Consider the following 12,922-nt stretch of genomic DNA (forward strand, 5'->3'; position numbering starts at 1 on the left):
AAAGCAAGTACAAAAAGAATACAAAATAAAATATATATAATAATAATAATAATTATTATTATTATTATTATGACAATTAAAAATCAAAAATAAAGAAATAAGACTTTCCCATTCAGACACAGAAGTACAGGCCTGTGTCTGTCTACATTAAATTGTCTTAAGGAAAAAATAAATACCTCATGTCAGTCACTCACTGCCACAGTTGTTTACTTTTCAGTTCATTTTAAGCTAGTTCTGTTGTAGTTGTAGTGTAGTTTGTTAAAGACGTTTGGAAGCTTAACGATGTTTAATTGACTACAGCCTGTAGCCTGACTGTCAGGCGATAGAGTGAGAGACAACGCGACTGCGTCGTCAACTCCCCATGCCCAGCTGTGCGTATGGGACAGTGGATGTTTTTCTTTTCCTTTCTTTTTGATGATCACAACTTAAGTTAGCGTCTTGTGTTGTTGTTGTTGTTGGTGGAAGCTGTTGCTGAATTAAGGACTTTTCAAATGGAATAATTTATTTGGAACAATAAAACAAGACAGGTAAGAGGAAAGACGTAGAAGAAGTTTGCACCCGACGGACAAGCTCAATTATTCAACTGTGTAAAACATGCGTGGCTCACGAAACCTGCATTTATCGTCTATACGATATATATCGTCATATCGCCCAGCCCTAGCTGAAATTAGCCATGCATTGTTTGAAATGACCAAACATGCCTGCTTACTGATGAAGTTACTGTAGCAGGCAGGTTTCTGAGCTGTCCACAGCCCTACAACTCACTTTGTCTGTGGACAGAAACGGTGCCATCTTATTATGAGCATTAGTGAGGACCAATTATATAAAGATAGGTTGAAAATGGGTGAAGTGCTCTTTTAATGTGTGGGTTGTTTTCCTGGCTGGTTGTTCTCTGCAGGAAAGTACGGAGTCCTCATGATAGACAATATGTACTATGGAAGAGGATTTAGTGGTTGGCGTAATCTGCCCTGTACCGAAAGAATGCTGAGTACAGCTATTGCCAAGTAAGGACACACACACACACACACACACACACACACACACACACACACACACACACACACACACACACACACACACACACACACAGTATTACTACACTAATTAGGACAAACATTTACATTTTCTAAAACAACCATTTGTCCTCTGAGGACCAGGAATATTTTCCCTCACAATGTTCTCAAATCTGTCCTTCCTGTCAGGTGTAACTGGCACTCCAGTTGTAATTTGAGTCCCCGCTGGGTGGCTTCCCAAGGCGGTTGTAGTACACAGGCTCCCTACAGCGTGAAGCTCAAGTACAAATGCACGCACCTGAGTATGTGCAACACACACACACACACACACACACACACACACACACACACACACACACACACACACACACACACAGAGAGAGAGAGAGAAGTTTGCGTCTGTGCGTATACTGTGTTAGCGAGTGAGACATTAATTCATGCTGTGAAATTAGAGACATTAATTCATGCTGTGAAATAAACGCTCAGCCTCTTTTCAATTTCAGCTACAAAACACAGTGGATGGGATCATTGCAGTAAGTCAACTCTCTATCTTGTATTAAAATGCCAGACATGGAACTGCAATGGCCTGTCTGTCTGCCTGCCAGACAGACAGACATCGAGAAAATACAATACAAACCCAAACTAATAAGTGTAGTTAAGTGTGTGTGTGTGTGTGTGTGTGTGTGTGTGTGTGTGTGTGTGCGACGCGTGTGCGTGTGCGCATGCGTGTGCACGTGTGCGTGCGTGTGTGTCTATAGAAAGTATATATCTAACTGAGTGAAGAACACTAGTGCATGATGTTTTGGAGTTTAAAAGTCTGATTTCCTACAGGTGGTAGGGGTTGGAGGCTTCATGTGACTCCATTTACTTCCTATGCTGGGCGGTGGACGCATGTGAATCACATGCCAGCAAGTTATAGAAAAACATGGTACATCTGGAGAAAGTAAGTTATTTTTCAATGAAAAACACGACGCAATACATTGCATGCATAGAAATAGTAATCTAGGAGGATCATAGGTGAACCCAAGAACCTATAATCTGTATATAAAAAAGTCACACCCATGTGAAGTGAGGGGCGCTCTTGTCATCGTACATCAATTGTCAATGGTATTTCATGTTTGTGTTACCACAATTTTACATCATATTTGGCAGACATTTGACCAAATTTCTCCTTTCATTGTCAATGGCAAATATTGAGACGTGTGGGGACAAAAGCTGTATATAGGAGGGGCTACACCCGTGTGAAGTGAGGGGCACTCTTATCATCGTACAGTACATATCATCATGACGTAACATGTCGATTTGCTCAGACACATGACGTAAATTCTACATTCGTTGTCAATGGCATTTAATGTTTGTGTTAGGACAAAATAGACGATTTGGTCTTCTACATAATGACAAACTTTCCTTTCATTGTCAATGGCATTTAATGTTTGTATTTCCACAAAAGGCCGATTTGTTCAGATACATATGACGAAAATTCTCCTTTCATTGTCAATGGTAAATGTGACGAGTTCAGGACAAAAATGCTAGGTCACACAAACAGGGGTCTCTCAGCCAGCTCTTTAATAAACAGAAAATACATACAGTACCCCATTTATCAGCTTTAATTTCAGAGTGTTCATCTATTTTCTGGTTACTAAAGAACTGGAGAGAGACATACCTCTGTTACTGAACAAATTACTATGTGACATTTGTGAATATATAGAGCTATCATCTATAGCAGGGGTTCTCAACGTTTTTGGCCGGGGACCCCCGGAAATGCTTTGGCAATGTCTCGGGACCCCCGCCCCGCCCCCTCCCGACCCCCAATATAAATTGACTGCTACAATAACCTTAAACCATTTTGGGCGGGAACCCCTTTTGATGTTTTAAGCATTGTTATAATTTAGCTATTGAAAAATAGCAGATCTACAAGCTCCTAGCGCGCCACTCGGTCTGCTATTTTTGAAAAATCATGAAAATAAAATTTAAAAAAAAATCTTTTTTTTTTCTTTTTTTTTCTGAAAATATTTTGGGGACCCCCCAAAATAATTTGGCGACCCCCCGAAGGGTCGCGACCCACGGGTTGAGAACCCCTGATCTGGTATAGTGCACCTTTAACCTCATACACATTTTGGCTGGTATCTTTGTTTTGCACTACATTTTTATCCCACAATTTTGCAACCCAGTTTTTTCACCCAGTGCCAATTATCTAATGTAATCCTGGGCGCTACACTTCCTCTGCCAACCTGGGGGGGCAGCGGACTGACCTCATGCCTCCTTCTATGCATGAGGAGTCACATTTTGGCTGGTATCTATCTGACTGTATGAATTCAAGTTCACATCAGTGGGTCACTTCTCACTCCATTTCTTTCTCTTTTCACAGGAAGTGCAACGGCAAGAGAAAATGCAACTTCCAACCATCCATTGAGCCATCTGCCAGGATCACATGCCTTCCTAATGACTTAAGGTATAAACAACAACAATAATAATATAATTGCGACTGTAAACTCGCATTTACTATGAAATCGTGCATTTCTCCTCCGCCAGCAACTCTACATCTGAACTCAAATCTTAAACCCCTTAGATCTCCATATATGGAGCTGAACGGTTCTGACATTCCATATGTTGATCCTGCCCCATCCATCCTTCCTCTTCAATGTCTCCCTTTTCACTGATACCTGTCCATTTAAACTCTAGACGGGCCTGCCCCAAAGGGGCAGACTCGCCTGGGAAAAAAACTAGAGTTCTCAACAGGCCTGAAAATTAAGGCCCTGCCCTACCTGGGCCCTCATCAAACCCTGTACAATCAAGACACTGCCCTCGCTGCCACCCTTATGGATCTCCATATATGGAGCTGACCTGTTCTGACATTCCATATGTTGATCTCGCCCTTTATTAGCCAATTGATCACACCTGATCACCCCCCACCCAACGGGCACTGTTCTAGTTTTTATTATTAATAACTAGAAATTAGGGATGTCCCGATACACTTTTTCGTTTCCGATCCGATCCCGATACCACAATTTCTGTGTTAGCCGATACCGATACCGAATACCGATACCAGAGAATAATATTTAGAATAATAAAAATAAAAAAATATCTTATTTTGAAGTCCACCGACCGGGAATAGTGTTTATAGCTATCTAGATATATATATCTCGTGGTGTATTTATAGGGGGCGGCTGTGGCTCAGGAGGTAGAGCAGGTCGTCCAATGATCCCTGGGTCGGCGGTTCGAATCCCGGCTCCTCCTGTCCACATGTCGAAGTGTCCTTGGGCAAGACACCCTACATTGCCTCCAATGAGTCGGTCGGTGTGAGCTTGCCACCATTGGTGTGGGAAGTGAGGACGCTGGCGTCGACTGTTCTCCGCTTCACCTCCCAATGTATGAATGAATGAACCATTGTAAAGCGCTTTGAGCACTTGGAAAAGCGCTATAAAAAGCAATTCATTATTCATTATAGCAGACTCCTCACTCAAATGTGCACTTGCAGTTTGGGCAACTCCAAAGCAAACTCCACATGCCCCAACATTTTATTTTCCTGCCATAGTGTCAACCCCTTACCCCACGTCGGATCGGTGGTTAGACTGGCATATTCGCCGATACCGATATGACCAAATAAGGGCCGATCCGATACTTTTCCGATACTGATACAGTATCGGGACATCTCTACTATAGAAATGCACTCTCATGAGTTACCAACTTGCGCCTTGCGCACAAGTAGGCCATGTATGGCCTACTTGTGCACAAGCAGAGAGCGCCATGAGGTGCACTCACCACTGCTGGTACGACTACTACTTCTCTGCTGCTGTCTACTCTGGGTACGACTGCGGCTCTGAGTCCTAGAGCTTTCTGCTATTCTAAACGCTTTAGACCCATTATTGACCTTATACCAACCTTGAAACGTACCTTAGTTACGTCACCAAGAATGGTGGTCCCTTATTGGCTGTTGGAGGACACCGACACACTGTACATACCGACACCGACATACATACTGTACATACCCAGCCGATTGCAGTACTTGCGTGCTCTGCTTGCACGTTTTATTTATTTTGGATGGGCGCTAGCAACTCCAACGCATGGCTTTCAGACATAACGTCATGTGGCAGCCAAGTCTATCGTTCACACGGACAGACGCAAAGATGCAGTACCATTCATTAGTTGTCAATGGAAGCCAGCGACATGACAATGCAAAGACACAATGATGCATGTAGCTGCTCCAAACGATACTCCCAATTGTACGTGACAGCCACTGTTGTTCTTGTTGTTGTCTATAATTTAATTGCTGATGTACTTGCAGGAGGGTGTGATGTGGCATTATATCATGGCTCGTGATCCTACTCTTGATGGAAAGTGAGCATTTATTTTACATTATATTTCATTTTTTTAATCATCACTTCTAATGCATTTGATGCTTTTTTTAGACAGTCCTGTATAGATAGATCTGTGAAAAAATAGAGAATGGAATTAATAATGTCAAAGAATCATTTCTGATTCCAATGGCAAAAGAATATTGCAGTATATATGCTATTTTGAATAACAACAATACAATTGACAAAAACCTGAGTAAATTACTTGCCATTTGAAGTGGTGGACATGGAAATGGTATAGGCCTACTTGAGTCATAGTATAGTAATAATAATAATAATAATAATAATAATAATAATAATAATAATAATAATAGTACAGTACAGACACTCACAAAATGTACAGTACTCAAGTAAATAGTATATGTACTTCTTTACTGTCCACCACTGAGGTTTGCCATTTTGTTTGTGTAATAATGTGTTCATGTGCTTCTTCCACAGCTCCTCAAGGAAGACATGGAGTCGGAGGAACAGCCAGAATATCATCATTGTCTTTAATTAAACAGACAAAATGTCATCATTTGGTTGACTGCAGGCCTATATAATGTGAACCTCAAATAAAATTAATGGCATGCAACATGTAGCTTGTCTTGTTTTTCATGCTGGAAGTGACTGAGTGAAGTGATGGTCCGCTCACATCCCAGTCCCATGTGTCCTTTACTTTCCACTTTCAAGTAGCTCCACTATTATAGTTTAGTTATTGTTTATTTTAATTAGTCATAGTTTTAGTCATCATAGCATTTATTTAGTTTTCGTCAGTGATAGTCAACCAAGGCTTATGCACACCTGATATGCTCTGAGACGGGTGCGTAGGCAGGTCTCAATGTACAGTATGTGTTCAGTTTTCGTCAGTGAAAAAGGTATTCTAGGAAAAAATTTCATCATAGTTTTAGTCGACAAACTCAACACTGACTGCTCTGCTCGCGCTGGCACTCACACACCAGAAGCACCATACGCTGCCCGATGACCTCACAGAACTCACAAGTCACAGCCGCCGCGCGGCTGATTGTTTCTTTGATGTCTCATTAAGGCCACGGCGGCGAGGGAAAACAAGTCAAAGAGCAATAATAAGGAAGTGAAGGGGAGAAAAATAACATTTTAGCCTTTATATATCAAGAGCAGGGGGTGGGGGAAGAAAGAAAGAAAGAAAGATATCCAACACTGAGCAGACCCTGCAGGGAGCTCTACGGTGCCTGACTTTTCCGCGGGACCACCTAAAAAGCAGCTCCATAAACGCAGCGAGCTCTGAGAAAACTCTTGCGCTTTTCTTCTCAGACGAGGGCCTTGCCATGCGCTCACCAGGGCTCCTCTACTGAGATGGAGGCGGGGGAGGATACGGTACGACGATAGGGGTCATCAATATGTCCGTACACGGACAAAATGTGTCCGTGGCAAGACTTAATTGGCATTTTTCTTTTTCACAACATTTTGTTCTTATTTTGATTACTGAATGTCAAGTCTCAAGGTTTTTTTCAGAAACTGTATGACACGTACAGTATATGATTACGAGTACGACAGTATGGCACATTAGGAGTCCAACTAGTGGTTCTCAAATGTTCATGTCATGTCATGTTCATGTCATGTGAAAGCAGGTAATCATATCTTCAAATTGACATATTGGTTGTTCAGTTTGACCCACAAGTTCTGGAGATCAGTAATGTCTTGAAGAAAACAGCGCTTGAAAGGTTCACTTCTGTGGTCTCTAACATTAGACCTATAGCTATAGCTACATGTTTAAAGGAGCATTCAGTGATTTGGGTGATTTGGAAAAAAACCTGGTCCACCCGGTAACAAGATGTGCACATGCACACGCTCTACAGTGGGGGAAGTACAACAGACCAACAGCACGCGCACCAATGCCAGCCACACTCGATCATGATTGGAGGAAGGCACCTCTCATCCTGATTGGATGAAAGCTTTGCCACCCAAAGCCCAAACCGAAACTAGGGTTTTTTGATCCCTGGGGCTCACTGGGGACAGGGAGGAACTCCTTATATGGTCAGCACACTTTATAGTAGGGAGGATTATCCAAAAAATAAGAAAAAATAAGTGATAGTTGAATTAAGTGAAATCACTGAATGTACCTTTAAGCATTTATATCATGTATGTCCATGGCAAAAAAAATATTTTGACAAAAATGTCCACCACAAACCAGATGATCATATTGTAATAACAGCATCCTGCAGAGGAACCTGCAACGTTTGTCCTATTCTAGTAGTTCTCAAACTCTTCATTTTAAGGACCCCCTTAACTCTGAGAGCGTACAAATAGAACGACCTGTAAAGCCCAAACCACACCAATGGGTCGCCATGCAACTCCTTGCAAGCGTGGTGTGGTTTGGGCCATTGAAATGAACCAGTTGAATCACTTGGGTCGACGTGGGTCGACGTGCAACAGAACATACCACAGTAACCACACCGCTGGGACGAACGCTAAAACCCTCTCGTCCCGTCTCCACCCTTTTGTGTGGTTTGGGCTTAAGGGTCCATTTTGACCCCTCCACCCCCACCCCTGTGGGGTTTAGTACTCCTCTGCTCTTATCTCATTTAGTTTAGTTTTTGTTTAGTTTAGTTTAGTTTTATTTATAGTACAAAATCACCCCAAGGGGTCTCTGTGCACTTTACAGCAGCAATACATCAAAAACATATCAAAGACACAAAACATAGCAATAAGAAAACATGGTAAAATGTGCATAGCTATCAACAACTAGGCCGGAACCGTAGTGCATAGAGTGTTTTTAGCCTCGATTTAAAAATATCCAGGGAGTTTGCATCTCTGACATCTTGAGGGAGAGCATTCCAGAGACAGGGGGCACGATGTGTGAATGCTCTGCCCCCAACCGTGCTTTTATTGTCTCCACCAGGCCGAAGGCATGGAGAGAGAGTATGTTTTGCACTCCGTCCGTCCGTCCGTCCGTGTGTCCGTCCGTCTGTCCGTGTGTCCGTCTGTGATCAGCTAATCTCCGGCACCGTTAACCCGGTCGATGCCAAATTTTGCACACACACTCCCTGGATGCCAACGATGAACCTCTGCCCCACAATTTCCAGAACGGCCTGTTATAGCGCCACCAGGAGGCCGCTTTGTGCAAAACAAGTTTTTGGACAGTACACCTACAGATTTTGTCCAAACATCACGCAAATTGATACACAGTCTCTCTAGAGCCATTCAACGAAACACGTCTTTCAGATTTCTCAGACTCCATCCTGATTGGCTAAGATTGGCTTCCAAAGCAAGCAGGAGTGCTCAGTTTCAAACAAAATGCTGCAAATCATGAACACATCGTGTGATTTCCGTGAAATTGTGCACACACATTCCCACTAGGCCGAGGAAGAAATGCCACATGAACATTTTCAACTCAGCCTCATGGTGGCGCTATAACTAGCAGAAAAGTGTTTTTACCTCTAACTGCACGGATCTGTGGATAACTTTGTATGCCAACTCCCTAGAGGCCAAAGAAAAACCTTTGCCTGGAATTTTTCACATCTGCTCTTTATAGCGCCACCAGGAGGCCGACATATGTAAAACACATTTTCTAATATTACTCCTTCAGATTTTATCCAAAATTGTCTCGCAAATCGGTACACATGCTCTCCATAGTCATGTGATCAAGACGGGTTTGTTTGATTTCTCATAATCCACCCTCATTGGCTACGATTGGCTTCTAAACTTTTCAGGAGTAGCCCGCTTTGTACCCATTTTGTACAAATCGCCGATTGTCCGATTGTGGTGAAACTGAATGCATATTCCCACTAGGCTTTGGAAGAAATGCCACTTGACAGTTTTCAAATCAGCCTCATGGTGGCGCTACAACAGGCCAAGCCACGTCACACACACGCACGCATGTACGCACGCGCACACACACGTTTATATTGCTCCTAAACATTTTGCCAAACATCACACTCACACTCCTATCCTCCTGGTGGAGACCTGTGCCCAGAAGGGCACTTTTTCTAGTTATGTGTTGTGACTGTGAGTTTTCCGGCATCCTGAGAGCGTAGTGGTCTTGGAGGGATGTATATTTTCACTAAACTGGACAAGTGGACATGTAAGATGGCGCGAGTCCATTTAAGGTTTTATAGGTCAGAACTCAAGGAGTATTTTGAAGTCGGCTCTGGCCTGTATGGGCAGCCAGTGTAGTGCCATGAGTGTTGGTGTGATGAGGTCAAATTTCCTTTTTCTGGTGAGTACTCTAGCTGCTGCATTGTGGACTAATCTAAGACCATTTGTTGCTGTTGATGGTAAACCGGAGAAGAAGGCGTTACAGTAATCTATTCTTGAGGTGATGAAGGCGTGGACCAGGGTTTCGGCATCGGGAAGTGAAAGTATTGGACGGATTCTAGCTACGTTGCGCAGATGGAAGAAGGCAGATTCTGTGATGCTTTTTATGTGATGTGTGAAGGATAGAGATGTGTCAAAAATGACTAAATTTCGGACTGTTGGTTTGTGGGTTATTGGGCAGCCATCCAGATTAAGGCTTATGTTATGAACAGATGGGTATGTTTAGCTGGACCGACTAGCAGCATCTCTGATTTAGCAGAGTTCAAGAGCAGGTAGGAACTATTCATCCATTTCTTGACCTCGGTCAAACAGATTTCAAGGTTGTGAATATTGGATGGGTCAGTTGCTGATTTGAATACATGCACGGCTCAGAGTGCAGAGCTTATCATTTAGCACACAAAGACTTCCTCAGAAACGTAGACCTTTCCACGCATGTTGTCGTGCATGTGATGAGATAGCGCTCGCTAACATCATCTCATATCCATGGCTGCATGGGCCTTCCTTTTCCTTAGAGCAGAAGAGGTCTGTGTTTACATTGTGCAGATGGCTAATCGAACCCGGCTCCACGCTCTCACCCAGCCCGGGTCCAAGACTAACATTATCAAATGAGCGGCACAAATTACTATCAAAATAGAGAGCTGCTTTAAAATAAACCCAGCTGATTTAGCATGTACTGAAATATTAATTCATCTGAGCACCGTTTCCTTCTTCTTCTTCTTCTTCTTCTTCTAATTCTTCTAATTCTTCTTCTTACACTGTTCCAGTGGTGGAAGGCTAGAGAAAGGCCAACATTTTCCTGGTTCGATTCCCCAGACTGGCTGACCGAAGTGAATGATCACCATGCGGCAACATTGAGCATAGGCACTGAACCCCGAGAGTATAAAATGACGGTTGTACTGTTCCCATGTACACACGCGCACACACACACACACACACACACACACACACGCGCGCACACACATGCGTGGCATGCATGCGTGCGCGTGAAATTGTGCAGGGCGTAGCTGAAAAAGAGCACTCGGGCTCAGCATACCCAGCATCAGCATTGGGCAAATAAAGGCATACAAATAAACAAACTAACTAACTAACTAACTAACAAATAAATTAATGTAAAATATCCTGGGTCGGATACCAACCGGTTCTACTCTGCTGAACTGGTCCAATTATTCAAAATGCATTGATTTTCATGTTACAGAAAGGATATGACATGATGGTAGCTGTTCCACATAGCTATATGTTCCCCTGCAGGTAATTAAAATTATTTATTTAGGAGGAAACCTATACTGTGCAATGCTGTCATTTATATCCAAAACGATAGAATGAATAGAATGCATTCTTTCCATTCTAGTCATTTCTTTCTCTTTCTTTCTTTCTTTCTTTCTTTCTTTCTTTCTTTCTTTCTTTCTTTCTTTCTTTCCTCTTTGCCTGGCTCCCGCGGATAAGAAAAGCACGAACCCGGTCCATGACTTAAGTGGAAGGGTATCGTATAGCGGGGCTGTCTGCTGTGCAAATGAGCTCAGTGGTGGAAAAAAGTAACTAAGTACGTTTACTTACAGTAAGTACTGTAAGTACAATTTTTAGGTAGACTTACTTTTACTCTACGGCACTCTGCATTTTACTCCACAAGTACAATGCGGCGCAATGCGATGGACTGTGAGCTTGTAGATCGGCTATTTTTTAATGATTTTTCGATACATTTTGAACTTGTGAAATGGGACATTCTGCCCAATGAGTACTTACTTTTGGTACAATAAATATAATTTGATGCTAATACTTTTTCTCAAGTAGCCTACATTTTGAATACAGGACTTCTACTCTGTATCAGAGCATAATCGACATTGCGGTATTGATACTTTTACCTCAGTACCTTTTTTTTGTTTTTTGAAAAGTACTTTTTCCACCAGTGAATGAGCTTGGTCTGTTTGCATGTTGCTCGGCTACCGGACGAGGAGGGCCGCACATGACCGGGGTCCTGCACGGGACAGTCGCAATATGGTCACGGTTCCGCGCAAAGAAAAAGAAACATTTTTTTTTAGCAAAAAGCAGACCCCTCTCGTCGGGGCAGCTCGCCGGTGGAAAGTGTGTTGTAACCATGTGCCATAATCACATTCTAAAAATACATTTACATGAATCTCACCGAAAATGATTGCCGTCAGGACAATTCTTCGGCTACTTTGTAATGGAAACAGTGGCGCCAAAGGAAATGGCACAGGGAAATGGGTCATACTTTATATTGTGTCACTGTTTTTTTGTGCAATAACCATACTGTAACAATAGTATAGTAGCATTATTGGTGCATATAGAATCCATCTGTTGCCAAAGTCATTGTGTTCGATTTCCATTGTTTACTAATGTCATGACTACATATGGTTGGAGGTTAAAACAGCATTTCTCAAAGTGGGTGCCGCAAGTCACAGGGGTGTCACAGAATGCTTTCATAACATTTGACTTTGTAAAGTTTTTTTTCAGCCTACTGCAAGTCTCTTCCCCCGAAAATAGCAGATCTACAAGTTCACACCGCGTCACGCAGGGCTGGATTAACACCTCTGAGGGCCCCTGGGCACTGAAGCTCGAAGGGCCCCCCTGCACATGCACGTGCGAACCTGTGTGCACGCATGAAGCGCGCGCACGACATTTTGTCCGTTTTGGGGCGGTTTTATGCCGTTATATTGGCCTATTTCCGGCCACCTACCCCGCCCGAGAGTGACAGTCAGGCAGTAAGAAACACATTATTTTTATTTGAAATCTTTTATTTTAATTTATTTGGAGCTACCCAAGGGACCCTGGGCACGTGCCCAAAGTGCCCATATGGTAGATCCGGTCCTGGCGTCACGTGACACATTGTGAGCTTGTAGATTGGCTATTTTTGGCTAACGTTCCACCCCAGACTAGGGTTGCGATAGCAGCGTGCACAGACATTTTGAGGGGCAGGTGCTCAAGTAAAAAAAGGGCACCTTGTGCGGCGTGTGGAACCGCCGCCTGCCGGCTGCCTTAATAGTGTGTGAGATTTATAGATTTTGGGGCATAAATAATATATTGGACGCTTTTAATCCAGAATTGGTCGATGTCACCATGTGCCACATACTGAAACAACGTACAAAACAACGTACAAAACAACAAACTGTCAAAAGGGCACCATGCTGTCCAGAGGACAAAAGGGCAGGTGCTTTTATTAGCACCACTTGGTGTCTATCTGTGCATGCCCCTGCGTTGCTGGGGTTCAAGTGTTTAAAGATCTAAAGTATAAAGTTATTTTCAATCTGTCTTAATAATGTTTAA

General features: G+C 42.9%; 1 long non-coding RNA gene across 1 annotated transcript; it reads left to right on the top strand.

Annotated features, from left to right (window-relative positions):
• The first annotated feature begins 372 nt into the window (after positions 1 to 372).
• Positions 373 to 5,939, top strand: LOC306925890. The gene is made up of 8 exons (XR_013790317.1): positions 373 to 527; positions 899 to 1,004; positions 1,203 to 1,315; positions 1,517 to 1,546; positions 1,845 to 1,956; positions 3,382 to 3,465; positions 5,299 to 5,351; positions 5,807 to 5,939. It is a non-coding gene; the product is annotated as an uncharacterized lncRNA (long non-coding RNA).
• The last annotated feature ends 6,983 nt before the right edge of the window (positions 5,940 to 12,922 follow it).

Source organism: Electrona antarctica (assembly GCF_951216825.1).
Source record: "Electrona antarctica genome assembly, chromosome: 7".
NCBI lineage: Eukaryota > Metazoa > Chordata > Actinopteri > Myctophiformes > Myctophidae > Electrona > Electrona antarctica.